Raw genomic sequence first — 20,426 nt, forward strand, 5'->3', positions numbered from 1 at the left:
AGACTGAAACCATAAAAATCCTAGAAGAGTATGCTCTTCTAGGCAACATACTCTTTGATGTCAGTCTTAGCAATATTTTTTTTTTTTGGATCTCTCCTAAGGCAAGGGAAACAAAAGCAAAAATAAACAAGTGGGACTACATCACACTAAAAAGCTATTGCACAGAGAAGGAAATAATCAACAAAACCAAAAAACTGCCTACTGAATGGGAGAAGACATTTGCAAATGATATATCTGACAAGGGATTCATATCCAAAATATACAACATCAAAAAAGCAAACAACTCAATTAAAAAATGATCAGAGGACCTGAATAGACATTTTTCCAGAGAAGACATACAGCTGGCCAGCAAACACATGAAAATATTCTCACCATCACTCATTATCAGGAAAATGCAAATCAAAACCACAATGAGGTATCACCTCACACCTGTCAGATGGCTATTATCAAAAAGACAACAAATAACAAGTGTTTGCAAGGATGTGGAGAAAAGGGAGCCTTCATGCACTGTTAGTGGGAATGTAAATTGGTACAGTTGCTATGGAAAACAGTATAGAGTTTCCTCAAAAAATTAAAATTAGAACTACCATATGAGGGGGAATTAGATGAAGGTAGTCAAAAGGTACAAACTTCCCGTTATAAGATAAATGAGTAGTAAGGATGTAATGTACAACATAATAAAGACAATTAACACTCACAATATTATAATGAAAGTTGTCGAGAGTAAATCTGAAGAGTTCTCATCACAAGGAAAAAGTATATTTTTTTGCTATTTCTTTAATATTGTATCTATATGAGATGATGGATGTTCACTAGACTTATTGTGGTAATTATTTCATGATGTAAGTCAGATCTTTATGCTGTACACCTTAAACTTATATAGTGCTGTATGTCAATTATATCTCAATAAAACTGGAAAAAAAATCTTTCTTGCTCTAGTCCTGGAAATGGGCTTTAGAGCTAGAGTCTTAAGCTGGGACTACAAAGGCGGTTTTAGAAATCCAAGAACCTTAAAATATTCACAAAAAATTTGTGTTTCATGGGTTTCTCTCTCTCTCGGTGTAGGAGTGGGGTTGTTGCAGGACTGTATCTGTGGTGTTGGCATGTTGGTGATCCCAGTGGCAGCAGAACATGTTTGCAGTGGCAGTCTAATGGCAGTGGGGGTAGTTCGAGGTCCATGTTCACGATGTCCATGCAGGGCTGGTGGTGGTTGCTACAGGACCATGAGGGCAGTCAGGACCAGCTACGTAATTCACAGGGCCTAGTGCAAAGTGAAAATGTGGAGACCAGTGTGCAAAAATGATTCAGCAATCCAAGGCGGTGATAATAGAGCATTAAACCAAGTGTGAGCCCTTCTGAACATGGCACCCTGTGCAACTGCTCAGCTTGCAGACCCAGGAGGAAGGCCCTATTAGCAGTGTCAACAAGGTGCAGATGATGGTTGCTATGTACTTGTAATGTCAACAAGTACTGATGCTTGTTGCTACAGGACCAAGTTAGTGGGGTGTTTGTGTTTGACAATGCACAGCCTAGCTCCTCATGACACTGCCCGCCATGTTCAACTATTTCCAGGGGTCAGATCAGCTAGGAATCCTCACTCACCTATATTTGATAAATGCAGGTTTACTGGATTTTGCTGTTAAAATTGCAGGAGGTGCTCAGCAGGTAGCTCCCCTTTCTTGTTTTTTTTTTTTAAGACACATTAGTGTTTTGTTGCTGTTGTTGTCATTTTTTAATTTATTTCATTGCACCGGGTCTTAGTTGCAGCAGGTGGGCTCCTAAGTTGAGGCTCACAGTCTCCTTAGTTGTGGCTCTCCGGCTCCTTAGTTGCAGCACGTGGACTCCTTAGTTGCAGCAGGCAGGCTCCTTAGTTGTGGCATGCGAACTCTTAGTTGCAGCATGCATGTGGGATCTAGTTCCCTGATCAGGGATCGAACCTGGACTCCCTGCATTGGGAGCACAGGGTCCTATCCTCTGCGCCACCAGGGAAGTCCCTCTCCTTTCTTGTTATACCTTCAGGAAGGCCGCGTGGATGCTGGGAAGACACACCATGGCAATATTACCTGGGATTGACCAGGTCTTGTTCCAATAGGAGACTGGCCTTCTCATCCTGTGTGTGGGCTCCTTATGGAAGAGCTGGGAGCTTCTGAAGGAAGACTTCCTTTTGGCACTGACCCAAGGCAGAGATCCTGGCTCAGAACTGCTTCTCTACCTTCACCCTGATGAAGCTGTGGCACTTCTCTTCACTGGGCGGGGCAGCCTAGGGTTCAGACACATGCAGCACCCCCTTCTCATGGACTACAGAGTTAACGCCACCACCTTCTACTCTACAACTTCTAGTAGGGGTGCTTGGCCCTGGCTCCACCTGCCTCCAAGCCCAGTAGACACTGGGTCCTGGAAGGGAGGAGGTTTTTTCTCCTTTTCCTTAAACACATACATACACACAAATAGAAGAAAATAAACACATTTTACCCACTTCCAAAAAAAAAAAAATGGGGTGGCAGCAGTGGCTTCAACAACACTAAATTCCAGAAATAGCAGTGCAAACTGCATCTTCTAGTGCTTCACAGAAGTATAGCAACGGATCCCTCACCAGACACTTCTGCAAGGGTGGGTTTGGACATTTCTTCCTGGTTGCCTAGTCTCATTCCTGATTCTACAGCTCTCCCAGAGGTTCTGTGAGCTACCAATGTCTTAAAAACATAAAGTCTCCTTTCTATTTCAAAATCGGATTCATTTCTGTAGCTTATAACAGAGAACACCAACAGACATGTGACTTACGTACATTTACTGGGAAGCGGGCTATGGCTTTCATCAGAGTCTCACAGAGGTTCTCTGTTTTAGAATCAAACCTAACTGAATTCCAGTGTCAACTCTGTCCCTTCCTTGCTTCATGTCCTACTTCCCTCTTATATAAAACAGGTTTAATAAAATCTACTTTGCAGTATTTTCTGAGGAATAAGCAATAATTCAAGGGGGAAGTATCTGGCATACATGTACTTCATCAAGGTTAATTCCCTTTCTCTAGACTCCTTTAAACTATAAATAAAACTTAAGTTTCATTTTAAGAAAGGGGGTTGTAAGGTAGAGTTAAAAAACAAAGATCAGTGGTAACATAAACATACTTAATATTTGTTAAAAAAATCAGGTATTCTAAATTTATTAAAGATGTTTTGAAAATACAAATAAAATCTACAGAAAACTGAGATGAGATTAAAGTATTCTATAAACAATACAGGGAAAGATCAACAAAAAACTGGGCATAAGAATTAAATACCATTATAGTTCAAGATCGACACAAATGTTTCATTTCTAGGACTGATAGGTCAGGTGAAGTCCATTTGCACAATATCACTGAATTTCAGAATGGCATTTGATAGAGTTTCATTATATTTGGTGATGACCTTGTTAGACATGGGATAAGACCTGTGCTGGAAGTGACTCTGTGTGGTGGATTCATAACTGGTTGAATGACCAGAGTCTAAAACACAGATTATGGATTGAGGGAGCAAGGTTTAATGAGGCACATCATAGGCAACTTCCTTGGTTGTATACATATGCTTCTTATTACTTTGGTGAGGCTAGTTGAATCAAGAAATACATAGTAAAAGCCTACTATATGTCATGCATTGTACAAGGCACTGAATATACAATGGTGAAAAAATATATCTTCCTGCATTCAGGATCTTACAGGTTAGTGAGGAAAAGAAGTCAAGGATATGACCATTATAATGTAGTTTGATAAGTGCTAGGATTAACATAAATACAGAGTACTATAGGAGCTCAGAAGTGGGCCACGTCACCCAGTAATAAACAAAGTCCTAAAAAAAGTGATGTCTCAGTCAAGCCTTGAAGAATAAAAGTTAGCAGAGGAGAAAAGGAGAAGTATCACAAAACAGTATGTGCAACAAAACAGTACGTGCAATCACAAAACAGTGTGTGCAAGAGTATGTGCAAAGTATCACAAAACAGTATGTGCAACAGAATGTCTCAATTCACTCAAACTGAGATACAGCATGACCTGTTCCAAGAATTATATTTCTGATTGTATGTATGGAGCAGGGTATATGATGGTGGGGGTGATGAGAGATGAGACTAAAAGAGTGTTAGGGGATCATTAGATAATATAAGAAGAATCCATGAAGATTCTGGTAAGCCAAAATGATAAGCTAAATACAACAAGAAATTTAAGAGGGATAAATGCAAGTTTCAAAGTCTAACTACTCAAGGATGGGTGGAAATGTTTAAGAGCATGAAAGAAAGGCACAGGGATTTTAGGTGACTACAAGATTAATATGATTTAAATGAGTGAGAAGGTAACCCATAGAAGAAACCTCTTCAAAATCCTGAAAGGAAGAAGTCAGAATCTGAATTTATGGTGTGATACTTGCCTCACCATAATTCAAATTTTGTGTCATTGTACTTGCCTTCAAATGTCTAAAGGGATTTTGACATGGAAGAAGGGTCAGACTTGTTCTCTGAGGCCTCAGAGGACAGACCCGGCATGAGGAAGTTATGTTACTGAACTCAGGTTCGGCTGCTCACCACTCAAAAGCAGACAATCGAGGGGCAAGTGTCGGTAGAAAGGAAAGTTGCTTTATTCATAAAAGCCAGCAATCTGAGGAGGAGGTGGACTCTTGGCCAAAGACCATCTCCAAAGATTCTGCTCAGCCATGGCGATATTTTAAAGGAAAAGGCGGAAACAATCTCAGTTAATCATTAAGGTAAGAGATTAGATTGTCATTTTTCCGTTGTGTGCAGACCCACCGACTTTTCCTGATTCCTTTGGATGCTGTCTTGCCCACCTGGTCCACCTGCAACCGGCTGTCCTCTGGACCCTGTGGTCTGCCTGCAAATCTGCTATACTGGGGGTAGAGAGTCAGTCATTCTTTAACTACTTAATTCTTCATTCCTACTCCTTTTAATCCAGGAAAGGAGTCAACAGGTTAGGCAAGGCGGGAGTTAGGTTAAATGTTACCTAGTGATCTCATTTTTATGATTAAGGTCTGAGGAAAACAGAGACGAACAAACAGAAAAGGGGCAAAAAAGCCACTTACAAATCCCCACTGTCAGACATCATTCCATTTCTATGAGACTAGGGGCAAAGGCCCATCTGCTGTAACTGCTTCCTGCTGAAAGAGGGCATCAAATTCTTAGAGTGAAAAATGTCGACATGGGTCTGTAGCATCTCTTTGCTGACAGTTTTAGTTGCCTGCTTATATACATGGGCAGAGCAAACTACAATCATTCTTACGCCAACAAAGATATAGATTATTATGAGCAATAGTGTTAATCCCATTCTTGCATCAGACACTGAGTCTGTGACTCCATTGTCCTAGTCATTAACTGCTTGAGCCTGCTCTCTTGTGATTCTGGGAGGCCTGGGAGACTTCAGCTTTTCTACAAATGAGAGGCAGGGGACATAGAGGGGCCTTTGTTCTTGGGGGTAGGGGGCACTGCAGGGTTCTGCTCAGTTCCAGTTAGAGGAGAGCACATGTTCACTCAAGAGAAGAAAAAGTTTCCGCCTAAGCCGTCAAAACCAGAATGGGCTGCCTGGTGTGGTGGGGGTAATTGTGTTGACAAATGTTCGAGCGGAGGCTCATCCGTGATCATTTAGGTGGATGTCTCCAAAGACCTTCATCCATGACCGACCAGGTGTAGAAGGAGCGGAGACGATAAAAAATGAAGGAGAGATGTCCCTGCCTTCAATCTAATGTCGTGCTTGACATAAAGAGTTGCATGGTAATTAGTAAGGCATGTTAAAATCATACTGTCACTCAAAACTGTCCTATTTTGGAAAGATTCTTTCCCCTAAATGTTAGCTTTTACAACTCCTTGTGTACTTTTTTTTAAATTATATTGCCAAAATATTTGGTATTTCATTTTTTTGCAATTAAAATAGCATCGATTTATGACCTAACATAAGCAAACACACTCTGACTCTAAAGACTGAAAAGCTGTTCTCTGTGCATGCCACCATGAAAACCCATCTGATAATCAAGGCTCCATGCTTCCTGTAAAATGGACTCCAGCTGTACAATATAGAACCCTGTAGACAACATTTTTAAATTTGCCATTAAAAGTATAAGAACGTTTTCCAGACCCTACAGAAAACTACTCTTTCAGACAATGGGAATCACTTTTTTCATAGCACAAAACTGAAAAAGGCACTATAAGTCAGAAACTTTATACTCAGAGAGCACATGTATTCATTTATTTCAAATTCCATCTGAGAATGAACCGCAGCAGCGGTGACCTACAATTTGCTACAGACTGATTTAGCCTAAAAAGACCCAAAATAGCCTTCTACTCAGCATACAGTATCTACCCATCTATTCTGAGAATCTAATCTTTGCTGCATACTTTCTCCAGGTATGGATATTCTTTGTGATATTCACTTGACTTTGATCACCAATTTGATAGTTTAGCCTCTACTGCAGAAAATGTTCTCCAGTTTAAATACCTTATCTTAAATCTATTACAGAAAACTGTAATAGATTAGTCAAAGCAAGGCACTTTTATCTATTTTAGAGAATTTTAAGAATAAGACATTTTCAACTTGCTAATTTTCATGGGTTTTTTAGAAATAATAATAAACTGATTTTTATAATGGACTCAGTAAAAACAATAGTTTGCCAATCTTCTCCTTTATATCAGGGACTAAGAAAAGTAGGGGAGGGAAGAAATAAAGCACAATGGTTTTTAATATTTCTCTTGCATGAGGTAAGAACTCAAAATACCTTCCAAAATAGATGTTACCTACTTTTCAGAGATGGTACAAAAATTGGCACAATGTATAATCAATAGGGCCTGGAAGTTTTACTCTGTTATGCTGATTCTATGAAATTTCTTTAATTCTGTACAATATAAATCATCTAACAGTATTAAAATTAAATGTAATTTGAAATTAATGATGTGAAAATTTATTTCAGTTATCATTTAATCAAACCACTTTCATAATTTAGCTAGTCACCTTGGCTTCCCAGAAACTAATGAAATAAATAGCGTCCCAGTGGCAGTGGGGATGGATTTGGGCATCTGATCTTTTATTACAACTCAATCCCTGACTACCTCTATAAACTTGGACAAGTCACTTCACTTCCCTGGTCGCAGGTCCTTATCTGAAAATAGGTACATATTACCTATGTGTCTATCACCATTGCCGTCACTGGCTATGGATTGGAGGTTCCAGTGACTCAAATTGGGTTTGATTAATTTGCTAGAGTGGCTCACAGAACTCAGAGAAACATTTTACTTGCTATATTAACAGCTTATTATAAAAAGGTATAACTCAGGAAGAGTCAAATAGGAGATGCATAGGGCAAAGTATGGGGAAAGGGCCCAGAGCTTCCATGCCCTTTCTAGGCACGCCACTCTTTCTGAATCACCACGAGTTCACCAACCTGTCCTTTTGGGTTTTTATGGAGGCCCATTACATAGGAATGCTTGACTAAATCATTGGCCATTGGTGATGAATTCAACCTCCAGACTCTCTACCATCCCAGGAGGTCAGATTGTAAGACTGTAAGTTCCAACCCTCTAATCACCTGGCTTATTCTCCTGGCAACCAGCGCCCCCAATTAGGTGGGGTCCAAAAGTCACCTAATTAACATAACAAGAAACACTGTAATAGGTCTCATCACTTAGGAAATTCCAAGAGTTTTAGGATCTCAACTGGGTGAAGACCAAATATGTATTTCTTATTACAAGTCAATATCATAGCACTATGCAGGATATACGCAAGGGGTGGACACAGAAAGTAACAGATAGGGTCTTATTTATACGATATGATCAGAATTACAGTTAAGATGACAAGAAAATGGGATCACAAATATAAAACACTTTGCATATAAAAGGCATTCAATAAATATTATTACATTGCTTCAGAACAAGATATGGAAAAAATTCTGAAATGCAAGTAGGTAGGATTGAAAATTTAAAAGAAGAGCAGGCTAGATATTTTCAAATTCTTTTCTTAGAAAAACTGGATCAAATATAATAGTCATTCTTTCCAACGCATAGCTGAATTCATTAAAAAAAAAAAAAAAAGGTATGGAAAATTCCCAAGGGCCAAGTCTAAAAAGCAAGTTGTAACCCATAGTTGTAGGCTGACACTGAAAGTGCAGTTGGCTTTAAAGCAGTTGACACTTCCCATTTTCTAAATGCTTGGGTTTTAAGGGCAACCTCGAGACAGAAAACAAGACCTTGAACTTGCAAAAGATAGGGATTTGGAGTTGAAGTCCCAGTGCTCACACTCACTGAAAAAGAAGGCTAGAAAAATGCTGTCTGCCTATCAACAAAGAGGAAACACAAAGAGATTTGTCTGTCTTGGCACAGACTTAGGGTGTTCAAAAATAAAAATAACCTCTGAGGGGCTTCCCTGGTGGCACAGTGGTTGAGAGTCCGCCTGCCAATGCAGGGGACACGGGTTCACCCCCCGGTCCAGGAAGATCCCACATACCGTGGATAGGCTAGGCCCGTGAGCCATGGCCGCTGAGCCTGCACGTCCGGAACCTGTGCTCTGCAACGGGAGAGGCCACAACAGTGAGAGGCCCGCATACCGCAAAAAAAATAATAATAATAACCTCTGAGATTCATAACTACAGGTTATGAATCTGCATTTGGGATTAAAATTCAGCCTCTAATTGGTTTGGGAAACCCCAAAACAGTAAATTAACATATAAAGTTCAGGCAAACATGATAATCACAATCCAAAATTACAAAACACACCAGCCATGAGGAAAAATTAGCTGAGATAAGAGATTAGGCCCTCAAGAACTTCAGCTATTGGAAATACCAGATAGAGAATATAAAATTAGAATGCACAAAAGAAGCATATAGTGACCCCAAAGTAAAAATCTGGAAAAGATTACACTGATGATGGGGTAGAATACACACAAAAACTTAATTAGAAACACAAATTAAGCTGAAAAATTATAGGGAGAATGGGTGACTGTAAAATATAATGGTATTGTCTGGAGCGTGTCTGAAATTTAGGCAGAGTCCAAAACTGTCTCTAATAAAATAAAATTCGTATATCACAAATTTTTTAAACTTTCAGGACTGAAAAATAAACTGTTGAAATAGTCTCTTTTTCAGTGAAACAAAGACCCCTGTGAATATAATATAATGTAATATAATAGGATGCCTGAGGACATCTTAGGCTTTCATTAGAACTACCTTATTTAGAAATGAAACAGCTACTCATTTTACAATTTTGATCAAGGATAATTTTGACCAAGAACTGCTATTAGAAAAGGAGCTTCACAAAATTGGTATCTTGTTATGTAAGCCCAGGGTTGATCAGGAGTGTGCAAAAGAACAGATGTAAAAAATGTGGGTGTGTACAAGTCAGGACACTGTCGTTTTTCCCCACTTTGTATCTGCTGAGAAAGTAGTCTTGCATATCTGCGCCCAGGCTGGCATGAGCAGAGGAAGGGGAACAGGGAAGAAGCAGGACACAGAAAGCACAAGTGGAGTCAGCACTTGGGCTACATCATATGAATAACATGACTTTTCTGTGTGGCTGTGTGAAAGTGCTTGGGCTGGAATTATCCAACCAGAACAACACCCAAGGGAGCCATTTGCCAGGAAAGTGGTGTGGCAGTAAAAGGAGGTCAAGGGAAGAGGCTGATCTGGACCCAAAGATCCCATAAGAGGGGACTTTGCAGTGGGGACCCCGTCAGAAAGCCGGCACCTGCACTCTGCAAGGAGTTATCTGCCATCAGCATTACCAGAAAAGCAACAAGGAGCAGATTGTAATCACCCAAAGAAGACAAAGGGTGCTTTCCTTCCCTGCCATCCCTTCCCCAAGCTCTAGAAAGAAGACAGAGGAAGAGTAACAAGTCTGACCAGCACTGGGGGAGAGTTTTGGATCAGATATGAAATTGAAGTTCTTAACTGGACTAGATTATTTTAATAACAGAAACTGACCAGAAAGGTACAGGATTTGCCCAAGGTGTTGTTAGGAGGTTGGAAAGTAGTATTTGGCATAGAATTATTAAAGGCGGCTTGTACTCCAATGTTTTCCATGTATTGTAGTTAAAATTGTGTAAAAAGCAGAGAACGATACGGTACTCAGTTTCCAATCCCTCTGTTAAATAGTAGACCTGCATTAGAAACGCCAATTTTTCTTGTGGATTGAAGTTTACAGTCTATCTAGAGGGATGCGGTTCTCAGACTTAAACGTTAATGCAAAACACTTCACATAGGGACAAAGGGTTAAATGCTGAGTGCGTAGCACAGACTATGATTTGAGAGGACAATACTGTGAGCCACCCAGTCAGTTTCACGGACAATATAGGACCTAAGCTGTGCCCCACGAGATGGATATAATTTGCATTGATAAAGCGATGTTGGGAGGATTTTGCAAGAGGAAGAGGTAGCATGGGCCAAGGTGCAGAGGTGGCAATCCAGGCATCATGCTCCTCCTGGCTGCAATGGGATTTGTGTGAGGGAACAATGGGACAGAAATTTACAGAAAGAGTTCAAGGTCAGCTTTCAATAGCCAGGACATATCAGCCAAAGGAATTTGTATCTGATTGGATAAATAACAAGAAACCATTAGTTCTGCACAAAGGCTTTTGAGATGATTGTCAGAGGAAGACAGAGAAAGAAGCATTTAGAAAAGGAAAGCAAACATTTATTTTCTAAGAGGGCAAGAGAGTCAGACTTCAGAAGAATTGGCTGGCCAAAGTATTTAAATTTAAAAGCTGCAAAATTGCCCAGGTTACCGAGTTTACATTAGTCTGTCCATGAAGGAAAAACAGTAGCTTTCTCACATGATTATCATATTCAAAAACTCACGACGTATCTTCAGACACCAACATGGCAAATATCAAGTATAAAATGGTTTACAGGAAATATTCAAGGTTTTGCTATGCAGGGGCCAAACCCAGTCAAGGTGACCTCATTATTTTTGGTTTATGTCAGAGCATTACATGTTTTCTCTAACTGTCATATACGATGTGCCTAATCATGTTGGAAGCAGGATAAAATGTCACTTTTTGCTTCTACAGGATCAAAGTGGAATTTGAAGCCAATAAACTTGACACTGGTGTTCAGTGGTGTTGTTGAGATGAGCAGAAGTCTCTGTAGGTCTGAGCCACTGTGTTTTCCAGCTTCATCACGAAGAAATTGAGGCAGAGGTGTCAACTGATGGTTCAATGACATATTCCATGACGTAGCTGGGCTGCGGTATGCGACTGACAGCATGGCTTTCCGTTCCACTTCTCCAGCCCTTCTGATTAGCCTGCTGAACCATTTTACTTCTCTTTCAATGATAACTACCAGCAAATTAATTCAAGTGTGGGTGTTTTGGAGTTGCTATCAACAAGACAAATGCTACAAGCCTCACCAGCAGTGCCCATAATTCAGTTATTCTTAATTAGGCAGTGCTAATCTGAGGAAGAACCATCCTACAAGATCCCTGATGCCTCCCTGGATATATCAGCATTATTGTCAGAGCATCTGCCTCCTTTATGGCTAGTTCCAAAACATATGATTTACTTCTTATTTTATTATATTGTGGGGTTTTCCCCCTTGAACCTGGAATGTGCAGTTGGTGTCCTGTTACTACATTTTCATCCGGCCACAGAAGGAGCAATGTGAGGTTACAAATATGCCTCGGTGTTGTCACACCGATTCAGACACTAAGAGATTCCCATTATTTCCGCTACCTGGCTCCATCTGCTTCTGTGTTGATGGAAGGAAGTTCTTTCTAAAGTCTTGACTGTACTGGTTTGGTCTTTGCTACACAATGGACTTTCTGTTGTTCAAGAATTATTAAGTATAAAAAATACGATACTTCTCTATAATATGCTTTATAAAGCAGAGAATTTTTTCCATACATGTCATTCAAAGATGCAAATTCAGACCTTCCCATGTCTTCATTTGTGTCACAAAATGATTTTTTTTAACAGAATGTCGACTTGGATTTTTCTGTTATCCTAATATTGCTGTTAATTTAGTCACTCTTTGTACTGATCTGACATACACAGGAGGACCAAGTGCCAAAATACATGAACAGCTCCACTCCTTTGAGATTACAACTCTGTCTATGAGCACATTTATAAAACTGCATTAGGGCAGTGGGAGTTGGTGATGGGGGTAGGAGGGGAAGAAAGAAGGATAAATTATAGATGTTTTAGACTTGGGAGTAAAAAGAGACTCTCAAAATGCTCTGAATAAAATTACATCTTTGTTGATATTTTTCCTTATATAAAATGTTTTTACTGTTCTTTGAAATTGTGATAAACATGGTTACATCACAAGTAATATCTGAACAGGATTGAGAATACTTCAAAGATGTTTTGCTCATCAACTGACATCTTAAGAAATTCATTAAAACAAATTAAATTGTACATCAATACAATGTAAATTAAAATACAAATAGAACTTCCCCTTTAAAAGTAATTTTTGAGAGCAAAGCTTGTCCTTGGAATTTTTGTCTTTTCTCCACTGGTGGCAGTTTTCCCCTCTGCTGGTTTTATGGCATTTTATTGAGAAGCATTGTGTTGTCAATAAATAGGGTGGTAACCCTGAGGTAGGAGGGACCGTCTGCCCAAACTGCATTCTGGGATGAGAAGTATGTCAATCACTACAGCCTTTATGGTGTGTGTGGTATAATACATATGCCATACAATTTAACATCTTAACCATGTTTAAGTGAACAGTTCAGTAGCACCAGGTACATTCACATTGTTGTGCAACCCATCACCAGAACTCTTCTCATCTTTCAAATCTGAAAGATTTAAATCTATTCTTTTAGATTGACTGTGAGTCAGCATTTTAAACACAAGTTTAAAACTTTCCTGAAGGCTGTGTTAGCTGCAGTAGCAGGGGTAGCAGGGGTGTAGGCAGCTGTAGCAAAGCGAAAAAGAGGCTGAGGGGACAACCCGAAGATGGCGGCTTAGAGCACCCAGGCCAGACTTCATTCATGGAAACTCCAACTTCCTCGGCCATCCTCCCGTTAACAGTCTTCAACCTTCCTTTTTCAACCACAGCTCTGTACTTCCACCCTCTTCAAGCCACAGATGCTCCACCTTCCAGCCCAATGTTTATAAACAGCACTGCATAGGAGAAGTATTCCGAGGGCTAGGAGGTGGGGGAACGGCTTCTGTGAGTACAAATTTAAGAAATGCTGCATACTCTTCCCCTCTTGGAAATTCCCAATGTTCATTTGCATAATAACATCTCCGACAAGTCTTACAGTGAAGAAATCAATGTAATTTTATAACTTTGTCTAAAATAGCCCTTTCCAAATTACTTGACTATGTACCTTATAACATGATGGTTAAGAACACAGGTTTGTGGATTCATGAAGCTCTAGATTCCAGGACCAACTTTGCACTTACAAACTACACCAAGTTACTTGCCCTCTCTGGGCCTTGGTTTTCACATCAGTGCAATAGGTTAAATAACATCCAGCTTTTCAAGGAAAGAAGGAAGGAAGGAAAGGAGGGAGGGGAATCCTAAACTCAACTCTATGATGACATGGATTCAAAAGTATAGATTTAACCTAAATGTAACAGTAATAGCAAAAAAAAATAAGTCAAGATCAAAAAGAACTACAAGAAGCTGACGAAATATTCCAGATTCAAAGAGACTAAAGAAACAAGACAATTTAACACAATGTATGAGTGTGGATTAGAGCTTGAACCAGGAAAAAAAAGCTATAAAGGACATTATTGGGGTGATTGATAAAATTTGAATATGGGCTGTATTTAAAACAATAGAATAGAATTGTATCATTGTTAAATTTCTTGATTTAAATTATTGTACGATGGTTATGTAAGAGAATGTCCTTATGTCTAGGAAACACACACTGAAGTATTGAGGGTAAAGGAGACATAATGTATCCAACTTACTCTCAAATGGTTGAGGGAAACCTCAGAACCACAAGAGAGAGGGGTGGGGTGGGGGGAAATGATAAGGCAAATGAGGCAAAATGTAAAAGAATTAAGGGTATACAGGAGTTCCTCGTGCTATTCTTGTAACTTTTCTAGTTTGAAATATATCAAAATGAAAACTTACCTAAAATTCGTGATAACAGATATAAACATACATAATGGCTAGCTCAGGGCTCATCTTCTCAAAAACACCTGTGTCTAATGATGCCTTGTGCTGGGTATATCCCACTTGTCCCTCCAGTTTGGCCTCCACCACCTTCCTCACCCCGGTTTGATCTCTGGGGTTCTGTCTTTAAGGACTCTATCAGTGGGCTCTGTGCTCTCTGGTCTTTAGCTGGATTTGCCCAGTGGGAGATGCTCTTTGGGTTCTGGCAACCTCTACCTCCCTGCTCTGCCCCTTTGGGCTTAGAAGTGATAATAGTTCCCCAGCGCTATGAACCCTGGATATTCCAACATTCCGTGTTGTTTTCCCTAAACCTTGACCACACAGTTGTAACTTCATTTACCACTCCTCAGCTACCCAGTTTGAACATGCTTCAGTATATATACTCTCTAGACACTGGAGACACAAAGATGGCTGAACATGAATGATGCTTTCTGATTGCTCACAATGCAAAGTAAAAACTGAATGCTGTTAAATAAAATGCATTGTGATACCCTCAGTCTTAACCTGAATTACTAAGGAAGCTTCTCTCAGCCCTTTCTCACCTGGCCTTATGGTTTGGAGATTAATCCTTCCTAAGTGTCCTCCAGCTATATCTGAGCAATCCCCAAAGGGGGCCGCCTCATGGGCACCCAGGAGCATGCTGTCCTTCACCTGACCCACTCACTGCATCAGTCCATCACCAGAAGCACCCCAGTCTAAACTTTCAGTGTTAAACAATTGAGAAGATTAACGAACGGATCAAATAACTCCTCAAAATGATGGGATACTAAGCAGCCATTAAAGTTATGCTAAAGATCTATATAAACAATAGTGTTTACAATGGTTGAAGTGAGAAAAAGTAGGTTACAGAACTCCTTGTAGAGTATGAATTCATACATACACACACACACATACACACATATAGGTACATATACATATAGAAACATATATACACAAAACATATATGTATGCACTTATACACACACACACACACATACACACACACATGTTATTGTCAACTTTGTTAACCTGGGAACTCTGTTTCCCAGAAACCTCTTCCCTGTCTGGCCCTGAGCTGGAGTTGGCAGCCACACGCTGAAGGAATTCCCAGTTAGATACACTGCCAGATAGACCCAGACTTGCCTGGTGGTTTCCAACTTGTCCTAATTCTCATTCCACACCCAAATCTTCTGCTGCTGCCACAGCAGTACCCTATACCAGCCTTCACTCCCCAGAGGAAACAGCTTCCCAGAGACCTCACCACAAGCCTCAGCTTTGTAGTGGGATGTGGTAGGGCTTCTCAGATTTCCTGCAAGCTCTGCTTGTCCAACCACACTGGTGCTTCAGGAGAGTAGCTAGTGGCTCTTTCTCAATCCTCCAACTCCCCTTCTGGACTCTCATTTCTCCAGCTCCCCCCATAACCTGTTATGGTCTAATTCCTATAACCAACCCCTTCTTCTATAAATCCATGGCGACTCTGCTTCCCTGACTGTACCCTAACTGAAACAATACATGAATGTGTGTAGGAAAATGTCTGAAAAGATAAGTGCTAAATGGAAATCCTCATTATGTCTGAGTGGTAGGCTTATAAGGTTTTTTTCTTTTTATTTGTCTGTGTTTAATTTTTTTTTAATAATGACCATGGATTAACTAAGTTTAAATGATTAAAGAAAAATATCTTTTACATGGCAACAATCCAGTAACAACCCATTCTTTTTTTAAAATACTAGTTTCAGGTGTACAACATAGTGATTCAATATTTTTACAAATTATAATCATTTTAAATTTATTATAAAATATTGGCTATATTTCTCATGCTGTACAATATATCATTGTAGCTTATTTATTTTGTACATGGTAATAATCCCCCTCCCCTATATTACCCCTCCCCACTTCCCTCTCCCTACTCCTAATCACTATTTGTTCTCTATCTGTACCTTTGTTTCTGTTTTGTTATATTCATTCATTTCATTCTTTTCGATTCCACATATGTGATAACATATAGTACATACTATATGTTATGTCTTCTCTGTCTGACTTATTTCACTAAGCATAATACCCTCCGGGTCCATGCATGTTGTTGCAAATGGCAAAATATAGTTCTTTTTTATGGCTGAGTAATATTTCATTATATATATTGTATATAATATATATAATATTGTATATAATATATATATCTTATATATGTTGGCTAACACTGCTATGAACATAGGGGTGCATATATCTTTTCAAATTAATGTTTTCATTTTTTCCAGATATATACCCAGGAGTGGAACTGCTGGATCATATGATAGTTTTATTTTTAATTTTTTTTGAGGAACCTCCATACCATTTTCCATAGTGGCTGCACCAAATTACATTCCCACCAACAGTGCACAAAGGTTCCCTTTTCTCCACATCCTTGCCAACATTTGTTATATGTGGTATTTTTGATGATAGTCATTCTGACAGGTATGAGGTGACAACTCGTTGTAGTTTTGATTTACATTTCTCTGATGATTAGCAATGTTAAGCATTTTTTTATGTGCCTGTTGGCCATCTGGATGTATTCTTTGAAAAAATGTCTATTCAGGTCTTCTGCCCATTTCTTAATCAGCTTGTTTGTTTTTTGATATTCAGTTGTATGAGCTGTTTATATATTTTGAATATTAACCACTTATGGGTCATATCATTTACAAATATTTTCTCCCATTTGTTAGGTTGTCTTTTAGTTTTGTCAATGGTTTTCTTTCTTTCTTCCTTTCTTTCCTTCCTTCCTTCCTTCCTTCCTTCCTTCCTTTCTTTCTTTCTTTCCTTCTTTCTTTCTTTCCGCATTGTGAAGCTTGCAGGATCTTAGTTCCCTGACCAGGAAATGAACCTGGTGAACCCAGGGCCATGGCAGTGAAAGTGCCAAGTCCTAACCATTGGACAACCAGGGAATTTCCTGTCAATGGTTTCCCTTGCTGTGAAAAAGCCTTTAAGTTTAATTAGATCCCATTTGTTTATTTTTGCTTTTGTTTCCTTTGTCTTAGAGACAAATCCATGAAAAAATTGCTACCATTTATGTCAAAGAGTTTTCTGCTAATGTTTTCTTCTAGGAGTTTTTTGGTTTCTGCTCTTACATTTAGGCCTTTAAACCATTTTGAGTTTATTTTTCCATATGGTGTGAGAAAATGGTCTAATTTCATTCTTTTACATGTAGCTGTACAGTTTTCCTGTCACCATTTGTTGAAGAGACTATCTTTTCCCCATTGTATATTCTTGCCTCCTTTGTCATAGATTAATCAGCCATAGGTGAGTGGGTTTATTTCTGACCTCTCTATTCTGTTTCATTGATCTGTGTGCCTGTTTTTGCTCCAGTACCATACTGTTTTGATTATTGTAGCTTTGTCATATAGTCTAAAATCAGCACATGTGATATCTTCAGCTTTGTTCTTTTTCTCAAGATTGCTTCAGCAATTACAGGTCTTTTGTGATTCCATATAAATTTTAGGGTTATTTGTTCTATTTCTGTGAAAATGTCATGGCTATTTTGATAGGGATTGCATTAAATCTTCAGATTGCTTTCGGTAGTATGGACATTTTAACAATATTATTTCTTACAATCTAAGAACATGACATATCTTTCTATTTGTTTGTGTCATCTTCAGTTTCTTTCATCAGTGTCTATAATTTTCCATGTAAAGGTCTTTTACCTCCTTAGTTAGATTTTTCCTAAGTGTTTTATTCTGTTTGATGTGATGGTAAATAGGATTGTTTACTTAATTTCTCTGATAGTTTGTTGTTAGTGTATAGAAATGCAACACATTTCTGTATATAAATTTTGTATCCTGCAACTTTACTAAATTCATTGATGAGTTCTAGTAGTTTTTTGGTGGCTTCTTTAGGATTTTTACATACAGTATCATGTTATCTGCAAACAGTGACAGTTTTACTTCTTCCTTTCCAGTTTGGAGTCCTTTTATTTCTTTTTCTTGTCTGACTACTGTGGCTAGGACATCCAATACTATGTTGAATAAAAGTGGCAAGAGTGGGCATCCTTGCCTTTTTCCTGATCTTAAAGAAAATTCATTTAGCTTTTCACTGTTCAGTGTGATGTTAGCTGCAGGTTTGTCATATATTGCCATTATTATGTTGAGGTATGTTCCCTCTATATCCACTTTGTTGATAGTTTTTATCATAAATAGATGTTGAATTTTATCAAAAGCTTTTTCTGCATCTATTGAGATAATCATATGATTTTTATTGTTCAATTTGTTAATGTGGTGTATCATATTGTTTGATTTACAGATTTTGAACATCTTTGCATGCTGGGGATAAATCCCACTTGATCATCATGTATGATCCTTTTATTGTATTGTTGAATTCAGTTTGCTAATAGGTTGAGGATTTTTGCATCTATGTTCATCAATGTTGTTGACCCGTAATATTCTTTTTCTGTGATACCTTTGTCTGGTTTTGGTATCAAGGTGATGCTGGCCTCATAGAATGAATTCAAGAGCATTGCTTCTACTGCATTTTTTGGAGTAGTTTGAGAAGGATAGGTGTTAACTCCTCTCTAAATGTTTGGTAGAATTCACCTGTGAAGCTATCTGGCCCTGAACTTTTGTTTGTTGAGAGTTGTTTTATTACTAATTCAATTTCATTACTGGAAATTTGTTAACTCATATTTTCTATTTCTCCCTGGTACAGTCTTGGGAGATTATACATTTATAAGAATTTATAATTGTACATTTATTCTAGCTTGTCCATTTTATTGGGGTATAATTGCTGGTAGTAATCTCTTATGATCCTTTGTATTTCTGAGATATTGGTTTTAACATTTCCTTTTTCATTTCTGGCTTTATTGATTTGAGCTCTCTATTTTTTTCTTGATGACTCTGGCTAAAGGTTTATGAATTTTGTTTATCTTTTCAAAGAATCAGCTCTTGGTTTCTTTGGGCATTTCTTTCTTTCTTTCTTTTTTTTGTCTCTGTTTATTTCTGCTCTGATCTTTATGATTTACTTTCTTCTACTAATTTTGGGTTTTGTGTGTTCTTCTTTCTCTAGCTCCTTTAGGTATAAGGGTAGGTTGTTTGAGATTTTTCTTGTTCCCTGAGGTAAGCTTGTATTGCTAAAAAATTCCCTCTTAGAACTGATTTTGCTGCATCCCAGAGATTTGGGATCATTGTGCTTTCGTTTTCATTTGTCTCCAGGTATTTTTTTTATTCCTTCTTTGATTTCTTTGGTGATCCATGTTTGTTTAGTATTGTTTAGCCTCCACATGTTTGTGTTTTTTGCAGTTTTTTCCTTGTACTTGATTTCTAGTCTCATAGCATTTTGGTCAGAAAACGTGCTTGGGATGGTTTGAATTTTCTCAAATTTACTGAGACTTGTTTTGTTGCCTAGTAACAACCCATTCTTAATAATTTGTTACACAGGAACACTAACAAGAATGAATAGGACTCAGACTGGCTGGCATCAATATCAGAACCTCCTCTCCAATATCCAGCCATAATTACTCAATTTATTCCCTGGGGCAGTTAAGGTATCTTTGAAATATTATGGGTATTTTGTTGTTTTTTTTAAGGAGAGATACAGAATAATTATAAATTTTCAGACTTTTTATCACCTTCACATTTCTTCCTTGATTCTTTTCTCACCCTGGAAAAATTAGTATATAAATCTTAATTTTACAAAGAGAGAGACTGACACAGAGGGCAAATGAGAGTCAATTAAAAAATTAAATTTTTATATTTAATGTTTTTCTAAAACTATTCCAAATAAAGATCAAAGATATCTGTGAATATATAGAGATTCTGTATGGATTTGATCAGTCTTGGGTGGGAAGGGGTTTTTTGTTTGTTTGCTTTTTCAGGATAGGTTGATTTTTCTATAGGACAAGTGGGCACATGTTTGGAATAATTAATATAAATATTATAAATTAATTTTACAGATGATATTTTGGTATTAAAAGGTTGGCAAATTGTCAGCAGATTTGACAATTGTTTAAAAATGAACATTTTGGGACTTCCCTGATGGTCCAGTGGTTAAGAATCTGCCTTCCAGTGCAGGGGAGGTGGGTTTGATCCCTGATTGGGGAATCTAAGATCCCACATGCCTGTGCAGAGCCATTAAGCTGGTGCAATCTAGAGTCCATGTGCCACAACTAGAGGGTCCATGTGTCGCAATGAAGAGGCTGTGCAGCTCATCTAAAAGATCCCACACACCACAAAGAAGATCCAGCATGCCACAGCCAAATAAATAAATATTTTAAAAAATGAACATTTTATCAAATGAATCTGTAGGGTGCAGCATGTAATTACAGAGCTGTGGATATGATGCTGATGCTAAGCTATCAAAAGGAAAAGTATGAGATGAATTGGACTCCTAGAGCCCGAGGGTAGTGAAAA

The 20,426-nt window shown here is 38.5% G+C and overlaps 1 pseudogene; it reads left to right on the forward strand.

Annotated features, from left to right (window-relative positions):
* The first annotated feature begins 1,554 nt into the window (after positions 1 to 1,554).
* LOC117203032 (N-acetyl-D-glucosamine kinase-like) lies at positions 1,555 to 13,078 on the forward strand (annotated as a pseudogene).
* The last annotated feature ends 7,348 nt before the right edge of the window (positions 13,079 to 20,426 follow it).

Source organism: Orcinus orca, chromosome 11 (assembly GCF_937001465.1).
Source record: "Orcinus orca chromosome 11, mOrcOrc1.1, whole genome shotgun sequence".
Lineage (NCBI taxonomy): Eukaryota > Metazoa > Chordata > Mammalia > Artiodactyla > Delphinidae > Orcinus > Orcinus orca.